Here is a 9,550-nt window from a genome sequence, read left to right as displayed (position 1 = left end):
AAGATATGTTCTGATGGTGGTGAGAGTGGAGCACGATTGTCTCCGTGGCGCAATTGGCTAGCGCGATCTGCTGTTAACCGAAAGGTTGGAGGTTCCAGCCCACCCGGTGGTGGTGCGGCGCTTTTTTTTTCTTTGAGCTGATAGCTTTGAAGATATGTTCTAATTTTGGTGAGAGTGGAGCAGGACTGTCTCCGTGGCGCAATTGGCCAGCGCGATCGGCTGTTAACCGAAAAGTTGGAGGTTCGATCCCACCCGGTGGTGGTGCGGTGCTTTTTTTTCTTTGGGCTGATAGCTCTCAAGAAATGTTCTGACGGTGGTGAGAGTGGAGCAGGACTGTCTCCGTGGCGCAATTGGCTAGCGCGATCGGCTGTTAACCAAAAGGTCGGAGGTTCGAGCCCACCCAGTGTTGGTGTGGCGCTTTTTTTTTCGGGCTGATAGCTTTGATCATATGTTCTTATGGTGGTGAGAGTGGAGCAGGTCTGTCTCCGTGGCGCAATTGTTCAGTTCAGTTCAGTTCAGTTTTATTTCCTTAAAGGCCCCCATTCAGGGGGTGTTACATAAGGGGTGGGTTTACAATTCAAAACAGCGGAGATTCAATTAACATTGCAAACAAACAGTTAAAATTGAATTAACATGGCAGATGATCGTTGAGGCGTTCCAGGAAGGTAGATGATGAGGCAATTGTGACAATGTCGTAGGGCAGGCCGTTCCAGTCTGAAGCTGCTCTGAGGAAAAACGAAGCAGCAAACGTAGTGGTGCGTGATGGCGGGCGGGCAACTTGAAGTGGATGACTGGTGCGGTGGGAAATGCGTGAGGCGGCTGTTATATAAGGAGCTTGATTGAGTGAAGAATAAAAAAACTTATGATAAAGAGTTAGGCTAGCAATGCGGCGACGATAAGAAAGGAGTGATAGGCCAGATTCATGTTTCAATGGTGAAATGCTGATGTTATATGAATATGAGGAATGGATGAAACGGGTGGCCCGATTTTGAACACCTTCCAAGGCAGTGATTAGGTATGCTTGATGGGGGCTCCAGATGGCAGATGCGTATTCTAATTTTGGTCTTATAAGCGATTTATACGCGAGTAATCTAACATGTGGTGGGGAAAGGCGAAGGTGGCGTTTAAGAAAACCCAGTGTTTTGTTCGATGCTGAAATGATGTTTGTAATATGGGCGCGCCATGATAAATTAGAACAAAGGGTGACACCTAGATATTTATACGATTCTACTAATTCGATACATGATTTAGAAATAGAATACTGAAAGCGAGAGGGATTGTGACGACGAGAGAAGGACAAGAGTTTGCATTTAGTGGGGTTGAGAGTCATTAGCCAAATATTACACCAGTTTATTATATTGTTAAGGTTGCTCTGAAGGATGTGATGGTCATGACAATTAGTAATAGTATGATAGATTACGCAATCGTCAGCGAACATGCGAATGTTACAGGAAACATGCAATGGTAAGTCATTAATATATATTAGGAATAGGAGAGGACCGAGAACAGACCCTTGTGGGACGCCTGAGGTGACTGGGAGTGGTTTAGACAGGTGGCCGTTAAGATAGACAGATTGCGAGCGGTTAGTTAGAAACTCCTCAAGCCACCTGAAGATGTTAGGATGCAAGTTTAGTTTTGAAAGTTTCAGTAACAGACGCTGGTGAGGAACCTTGTCGAAAGCTTTTGCAAAATCAAGGAATATTGAGTCGGTTTGGATATTACAGTCGAGATTAGTCTGCAGGTCATGAACGAATTGTGCTAATTGGGTTTCGCAAGAAAGGCCCTTTCGAAATCCGTGCTGTGAAGGATGAAAAAATTCGTTGGAGTCTAAAAAATTGAAGATTTGTGAGTAGATGACGTGTTCCATGATCTTACAAGGCACGCTGGTTAATGAAATGGGGCGGTAGTTCAAGGGTGAGTTTCTGTTACCTGATTTGTAGACTGGAACGACCTTGCCCGTTTTCCAATCATCCGGCATGATTCCTGAGGTGAGTGACTGTGAGAAGATAAGACATAAGTATGCTGCGCAAGTCGATTTCACATTCTTGAGGAGTTTCGAGTTGATGGAATCCATACCAGCTGATGAAGAAAGTTTTAATTTGTGGATTATAGATGAAATGCCTTCTTCGAAGAAGGTGACAGCAGGCATGAAAGTTTCTACGCTAAATGATGGCGACTGTGAGGGCATGTCAAGTTCAGTAGTGAAGACAGATGCAAATGCTTCGTTGAATATTTCTGCGCAATCATGGTCAGTCACTGTCTCGTGTGAATCATTCGTTAGTTTAATATCGCAAGGATGTGTGGGGTTTAGAACTTGCCAGAATTGCTTGGGGTTCCTGATTAAGAGATTAGGTAAGTCTATATAGTAAAACGAGTATTTGGCTTTACGAACAGATAGCAAATATGATTTTTCAGCTTCGATGTATTTTTGCCATGCAGTAGGCTTGCCGTTGCGTTTGGCGGTACGAAAAAGTCGTTTCTTTTTGTTTTCAAGTTTTTTTAAATGCCGAGAAAACCATGGTTTATTGCGGTTAGTTTGAAAAGTAATCTTCGGGATAAACATATCAGAGAGGTGATTTACTTTGTCCTTAAAGATCAACCAGTTGTCATGAACTGAGCGCGTGTGAAATGTAGATTCATACTGATTAAAAGAGTTACTGAGATCTTCAGATATTGCACTATAGTTACCCTTATCATAAAGAACAATTGTTTTATTAGTCGTCTGTTTTTTGGTCGAGGTAAATGAAAATAAAGCATGTATGACCTTGTGGTCGCTGATCTCAGGAAGGTAAGTAATAGATAATAGGTTCTCGGGGCTATTGGTTAATATCAGGTCGAGAATATTTGCTGATCCTCGTGTGACACGGGTTGGTTGGGCGACTAATTGTGTAAGGTTAAAGTTGAGACATACATCGAGGAAGTTTTTCGCCTCTGCGTGACATGATAATGTAGAAGTAACTATGTTTTGCCAGTCAATATTAGGGTAGTTAAAATCACCGAACAGAAGAATGCGAGCCTTTGGGTAAGCGGAAGTAAGTTTTTGAATGGAATTGTTCAGATGACATGGAAAATTTGGATCCGTTTGCGGGGGCCTGTAGCAGACGCCAAGTAGGACAGTTACGGTGTTAGTACGACAAATTAGCCACAGGGATTCGGTATCGGAATCGACGTTAACAACGGAGCAAGATATGCCCCGACGAACTGCGATAAGTACTCCGCCCCCCCGTGAGCCATTTCGGTCATTTCGGTACACGTGGAAGTCCTGTAAGTCAGTTAATATTTCCGCATCCGTTATATCGCTGGTAAGCCACGTTTCTGTTAATACGAGTATGTTGCTTTTTGATGACGAGATAATGTTAGATATGAGTTCACGTTTTGGAAGAAGGCTACGTATGTTAGTGAATATTACGGAAAACGAGAGAACATGACATGGGGAAGCCGTTTGGCGTTTTATTGCTCTTTGTTGGCGGGGTAACCGCTATGCAATTTCCTTAACCATGTGTGATGATGCGTCAAATATATAGCGCTTCGACCCGACGTGCAGTGTTTTGAACCGCAAGGAGAACTTGTCCGAACGTGCTTTTGCAAATGCAAGTAATTGCTTGCGCGCATATTGAACGGGGCGGGAAAATCCTCCCCGATGCTGTAGTTAGTGTTCTTCAGTTTCCTGCCGTTTGATAAAAGTGCATCTCTGGTTTTGTATGATAAAAATTTCACAATTATGGGACGATTTCTGTTTAGTGAATGAATACCGAGACGATGTGCGCGTTCTATGTCGTTAGGCTGCACTGTTAGTCCAAGGTTATTGTTGCAGATATCGATTATCATTTTTTCAGATTCAGCCCACGTTTCATTCCTAGTTGGGTCAGGGATGCCGTAGAATAGAAGGTTATTCCGGCGCGACCTGTTTTCAGCGTCATCCAGGGAAGTTTCTAGCTCTTGAATTTTTTTAGTCATGTTGATTACGTTAGCCTGTGTTTTTTCGATATCATTTCTGAGGGGAAGAAGAGTTTGGTAATGTGTTTCGAGATCGCCCATTCGTTTGTTTAAGTCTGTTATTCTTTTATCCGTTGTGCTTAGTTGAGATTTCAAACTCTGAACTTCGGCAATCAGCTGGGCCTGGCCGGCACTTAGCTTTTGTAGTTCAGTAAGAATAGCAGCGTTTCCGTTAGGGCCAGGATTAGTTTCGACGTCACCCGATAAGATCAGCAACGAGTGAATCATATGAGCACACTCAACAGCAATAGCAATACAGCAGTGGGGGCTCGGGAACTGCACCAGGAAGTAATTACTCGACTTTTTAGCGAAGAGGACATACGATTTACTAACCTGCATTGCAAAGGTAAGTGGATTAGATGGCTGCATTGTGGTGCAGTCACCGAGCCCACGAAGTGGCGTCGGCGGGTGATGTTCCTTTATACTTGATGATGCTGTGGTTGATGACGATGCGGCCTTCCATAGCACGGTGATTTCCGGTGATAGTAGTTCCTCCGACGTAATATCCGGTGGGGACGAGCAGTTGGTGCGTAGTAGGCGGCAGGAGCCTGGCTCGCTTTCGGAGCCCGGCAGCACCAACATAGATGACGCCCCCGAGGATAGGCCTATCATGTTCGACAGCTGCAGGCTGGCAAACACAAGTATGGTCGTCTGCATTGCAAAGGTAAGTGGATTAGATGGCTGCATTGTGGTGCAGTCACCGAGCCCACGAAGTGGCGTCGGCGGGTGATGTTCCTTTATACTTGATGATGCTGTGGTTGATGACGATGCGGCCTTCCATAGCACGGTGATTTCCGGTGATAGTAGTTCCTCCGACGTAATATCCGGTGGGGACGAGCAGTTGGTGCGTAGTAGGCGGCAGGAGCCTGGCTCGCTTTCGGAGCCCGGCAGCACCAACATAGATGACGCCCCCGAGGATAGGCCTTTCATGTTCGACAGCTGCAGGCTGGCAAACACAAGTATGGTCGTCTGCATTGCAAAGGTAAGTGGATTAGATGGCTGCATTGTGGTGCAGTCACCGAGTCACCGCAATTGGCTAGCGCGATCGGCTGTTAACCGAAAAGTTGGAGGTTCGAGCCTACCCGGTGGTTGTGCGGCGCTTTTTTTTCTGTGGGCTGATAGCTTTGAAGATATGTTCTGATGGTGGTGAGAGTGGAGCAGGACTGTCTCCGTCCGTGGCGCAATTGGCTAGCTTGATCGGCTGTTAACCGGAAAGTTGGAGGTTCGAGCCCACCCGGTGGTGGTGCGGCGCTTTTTTTTCTTTGGGCTGATAGCTTTGAAAACATGTTCTGATGGTGGTGAGAGGGGAGCAGGACTGTCTCCGTGGCGCAATTGGCTAGCGCGATCGGCTGTTAACCAAAAGGTCGGAGGTTCGAGCCCACCCAGTGGTGGTGTGGCGCTTTTTTTTTCGGGCTGATAGCTTTGATCATATGTTCTTATGGTGGTGAGAGTGGAGCAGGTCTGTCTCCGTGGCGCAATTGGCTAGCGCGATCGGCTGTTAACCGAAAAGTTTGAGGTTCGAGCCTACCCGGTGGTTGTGCGGCGCTTTTTTTCTGTGGGCTGATAGCTTTGAAGATATGTTCTGATGGTGGTGAGAGTGGAGCAGGACTGTCTCCGTCCGTGGCGCAATTGGCTAGCGCGATCGGCTGTTAACCGAAAAGTCGGAGGTTCGAGCCTACCCGGTGGTTGTGCGGTGCTTTTTTTTCTGTGGGCTGATAGCTTTGAAGATATGTTCTGATGGTGGTGAGAGTGGAGCAGGACTGTCTCCGTGGCGCAATTGGCTAGCGTGATCGGCTGTTAACCGAAAATTTGGAGGTTCGAGCCCACCCGGTGGTGGTGCAGTGCTTTTTTTCTTTGGGCTGATAGCTTTGAAAATATGTTCTGATGGTGGTGAGAGTGGAGCAGGACTGTCTCCGTGGTGCAATTGGCTAGCGCGATCGGCTGTTAACCAAAAGGTCGGAGGTTCGAGCCCACCCAGTGGTGGTGCGGCGCTTTTTTTTCTTTGGGCTGATAGCTTTGAAGATATGTTCTGATGGTGGTGAGAGTGGAGCACGATTTTCTCCGTGGCGCAATTGGCTAGCGCGATCTGCTGTTAACCGAAAGGTTGGAGCTTCCAGCCCACCCGGTGGTGGTGCGGTGCTTTTTTTTTCTTTGGGCTGATAGCTTTGAAGATATGTTCTAATTGTGGTGAGAATGGAGCAGGACTGTCTCCGTGGCGCAATTGGCCAGCGCGATCGGCTGTTAACCGAAAAGTTGGAGGTTCGAGCCCATCCGGTGGTGGTGTGGTGCTTTTTTTTTCTTTGGGCTGATAGCTTTGATGATATGATCTGATGGTGGTGAGAGATGAGCAAGACTGTCTCCGTGGCGCAATGGGCTAGCGCGATCGGCTGTTGACCGAAAGGTTGGAGTTTCGAGCCCTCCCGGGAGTGGTGTGTTGCTTTTTTCTTCGGGCTGATAGCTTTGAAGATATGTTCTGATGGTGGTGAGAGTGGAGCAGGACTGTCTCCTAGGCGCAATTGGCTAGCGTGATCGGCTGTTAACCGGAAGGTTGGAGGTTCGAGCCCACCCGGTGGTGGCGCGTCGCTTTTTTTTCTTTGGGCTGATAGCTTTGAAGATATGTTCTGATGGTGGTGAGAGTGGAGCACGACTGTCTCCGTGGCGCAGTTGGCTAGCGCGATCGGCTGTTAACCGAAAGGTTGGAGGTTCGAGCCCACCCGGGGGTGGTGCGGCGCTTTTTTTCTTTGTGCTGATAGCTTTGAAGATATGTTCTGATGATGGTGAGAGTGGAGCAGGACTGTCTCCGTGGCGCAATTGGCTAGCGCGATTGGCTGTTAACCGAAAAGTTGGAGGTTCGAGCCCACCCGGTGGTGGTGCTGTGGTTTTTTTTCTTTGGGCTGATAGCTTTGAAGATATGTTCTGATGGTGGTGGAAGTGGAGCAGGACTGTTTCGTGGCGCAATTGGCTAGCGAGATCGGCTGTTAACCGAAAAGTCGGAGGTTCGAGCCCACCCAGTGGTGGTGCGGCGCTTTTTTTGGGCTGATACCTTTGAAGATATGTTCTGATGGTGGTGAGAGTGGAGCATCACTGTCTCCATGGCAAAATTGGCTTGCGCGATCGGCTGTTAACCGAAAGGTTGGAGGTTCGAGCCCACCCGGTGGTGGTGCGGCGCTTTTTTTTCTTTGCGCTGATAGCTTTGAAGATATGTTCTGATGGTGGTGAGAGTGGAGCACGATTGTCTCCGTGGCGCAATTGGCTAGCGCGATCTGCTGTTAACCGAAAGGTTGGAGGTTCCAGCCCACCCGGTGGTGGTGCGGCGCTTTTTTTTCTTTGAGCTGATAGCTTTGAAGATATGTTCTAATTTTGGTGAGAGTGGAGCAGGACTGTCTCCGTGGCGCAATTGGCCAGCGCGATCGGCTGTTAACCGAAAAGGTCGGAGGTTCGAGCCCACCAATGGTGGTGTGGCGCTTTTTTTTTCGGGCTGATAGCTCTGATGATATGTTCTTATGGTGGTGATGCAGCAGGTCTGTCTCCGTGGCGCAATTGGCTAGCGCGATCGGCTGTTAACCGAAAAGTTGGAGGTTCGAGCCTACCTGGTGGTGGTGCAGCGCTTTTTTTTCTTTGCGCTGATAGCTTTGAAGATATGTTCTGATGATGGGTTAGAGTGGAGCATGACTGTCTCCGTGGCGCAATTGGCTAGCGCGATCGGCTGTTAACCAAAAGGTCGGAGGTTTGAGCCCACCCAGTGGTGGTGCGGCGCTTTTTTTTCTTTGGGCTGATAGCTTTGAAGATATGTTCTTATGGTGGTGAGAGTGGAGCAGGACAGTCTCCGTGGCGCAATTGGCTAGCGCGATCGGCTGTTAACCGAAAAGTCGGAGGTTCGAGCCTACCCGGTGGTTGTGCGGCGCTTTTTTTTCTGTGGGCTGATAGCTTTGAAGATATGTTCTGATGGTGGTGAGAGTGGAGCAGGACTGTCTCCGTGGCGCAATTGGCTAGCGTGATCGGCTGTTAACCGAAAATTTGGAGGTTCGAGCCCACCCGGTGGTGGTGCGGTGCTTTTTTTTCTTTGGGCTGATAGCTTTGAAGATATGTTCTGATGGTGGTGAGAGTGGAGCAGGACTGTCTCCATGGCGCAATTGGCTAGCGCGATCGGCTGTTAACCAAAAGGTCGGAGGTTCGAGCCCAGCCTGTGGTGGTATGGCGCTGTTTTTTCTTTGGGCTGATAGCTTTGAAGATATGTTCTGATGGTGGTGAGAGTGGAGCAGGACTGTCTCCCTGGCAAAATTGGCTTGCGCGATCGGCTGTTAACCGAAAGGTTGGAGGTTCGAGCCTACCCGGTGGTTGTGCGGCGCTTTTTTTTTCTGTGGGCTGAGATATGTTCTGATGGTGGTGAGAGTGGAGCAGGACTGTCTCCGTGGCGCAATTGGCTAGCTTGATCGGCTGTTAACCGGAAAGTTGGAGGTTCGAGCCCACCCGGTGGTGGTGCGGCGCTTTTTTTTCTTTGGGCTGATAGCTTTGAAAATATGTTCTGATGGTGGTGAGAGTGGAGCAGGACTGTCTCCGTGGTGCAATTGGCTACCGCGATCGGCTGTTAACCAAAAGGTCGGTCGTTCGAGCCCACCCAGTGGTGGTGCGGCGCTTTTTTTTCTTTGGGCTGATAGCTTTGAAGATATGTTCTGATGGTGGTGAGAGTGGAGCACGATTGTCTCCGTGGCGCAATTGGCTAGCGCGATCTGCTGTTAACCGAAAGGTTGGAGGTTCCAGCCCACCCGGTGGTGGTGCGGCGCTTTTTTTTTCTTTGGGCTGATAGCTTTGAAGATATGTTCTAATTGTGGTGAGAGTGGAGCAGGACTGTCTCCGTGGCGCAATTGGCCAGCGCGATCGGCTGTTAACCGAAAAGTTGGACGTTCGATCCCACCCGGTGGTGGTGCGGTGCTTTTTTTTCTTTGGGCTGATAGCTTTGATGATATGATCTGATGGTTGTGAGAGATGAGCAAGACTGTCTCCGTGGCGCAATGGGCTAGCGTGATCGGCTGTTGACCGAAAGGTTGGAGTTTCGAGCCCTCCCGGGAGTGGTGTGTTGCTTTTTTCTTTGCGATGATAGCTTTGAAGATATGTTCTGATGGTGGTGAGAGTGGAGCAAGACTGTCTCCGTGGCGCAATGGGCTAGCGCGATCGGCTGTTAACCGAAAGGTTGGAGTTTTGAGCCCTCCCGGGAGTGGTGTGTTGCTTTTTTCTTTGCGGTAATAGCTTTGAAGATATGTTCTGATGGTGGTGAGAGTGGAGCAGGACTGTCTTCGTGGCGCAATTGGCTAGCGCGATCGGCTGTTAACCGAAAGGTTGGAGGTTCTAGCCCAACCGATGGTAGTTCGGCGCTTTTTTGTCTTTGGGGTGATAGCTCTGAAGAAATATTCTGGCGGTGGTGAGAGTGGAGCATGACTGTCTCCGTTGGGCAATTGGCTAGCGCGATCGGCTGTTACCCGAAAGGTTGGAGGTTCGAGCCCACCCGGTGGTGGTGCGGCGCTTTTTTTTCTTTGGGGTGATAGCTCTGAAGAAA

General features: G+C 48.7%; 1 pseudogene; it reads right to left on the bottom strand.

Annotated features, from left to right (window-relative positions):
- Positions 1-3,367: 3,367 nt before the first annotated feature.
- Positions 3,368-4,829, bottom strand: LOC142791303 (uncharacterized; annotated as a pseudogene).
- Between the last annotated feature and the right edge of the window lie 4,721 nt (positions 4,830-9,550).

The sequence above is a fragment of the Rhipicephalus microplus genome, unplaced genomic scaffold, assembly GCF_043290135.1.
Source record: "Rhipicephalus microplus isolate Deutch F79 unplaced genomic scaffold, USDA_Rmic scaffold_158, whole genome shotgun sequence".
NCBI lineage: Eukaryota > Metazoa > Arthropoda > Arachnida > Ixodida > Ixodidae > Rhipicephalus > Rhipicephalus microplus.
This window is presented reverse-complemented; position numbering and strand designations above follow the sequence as displayed.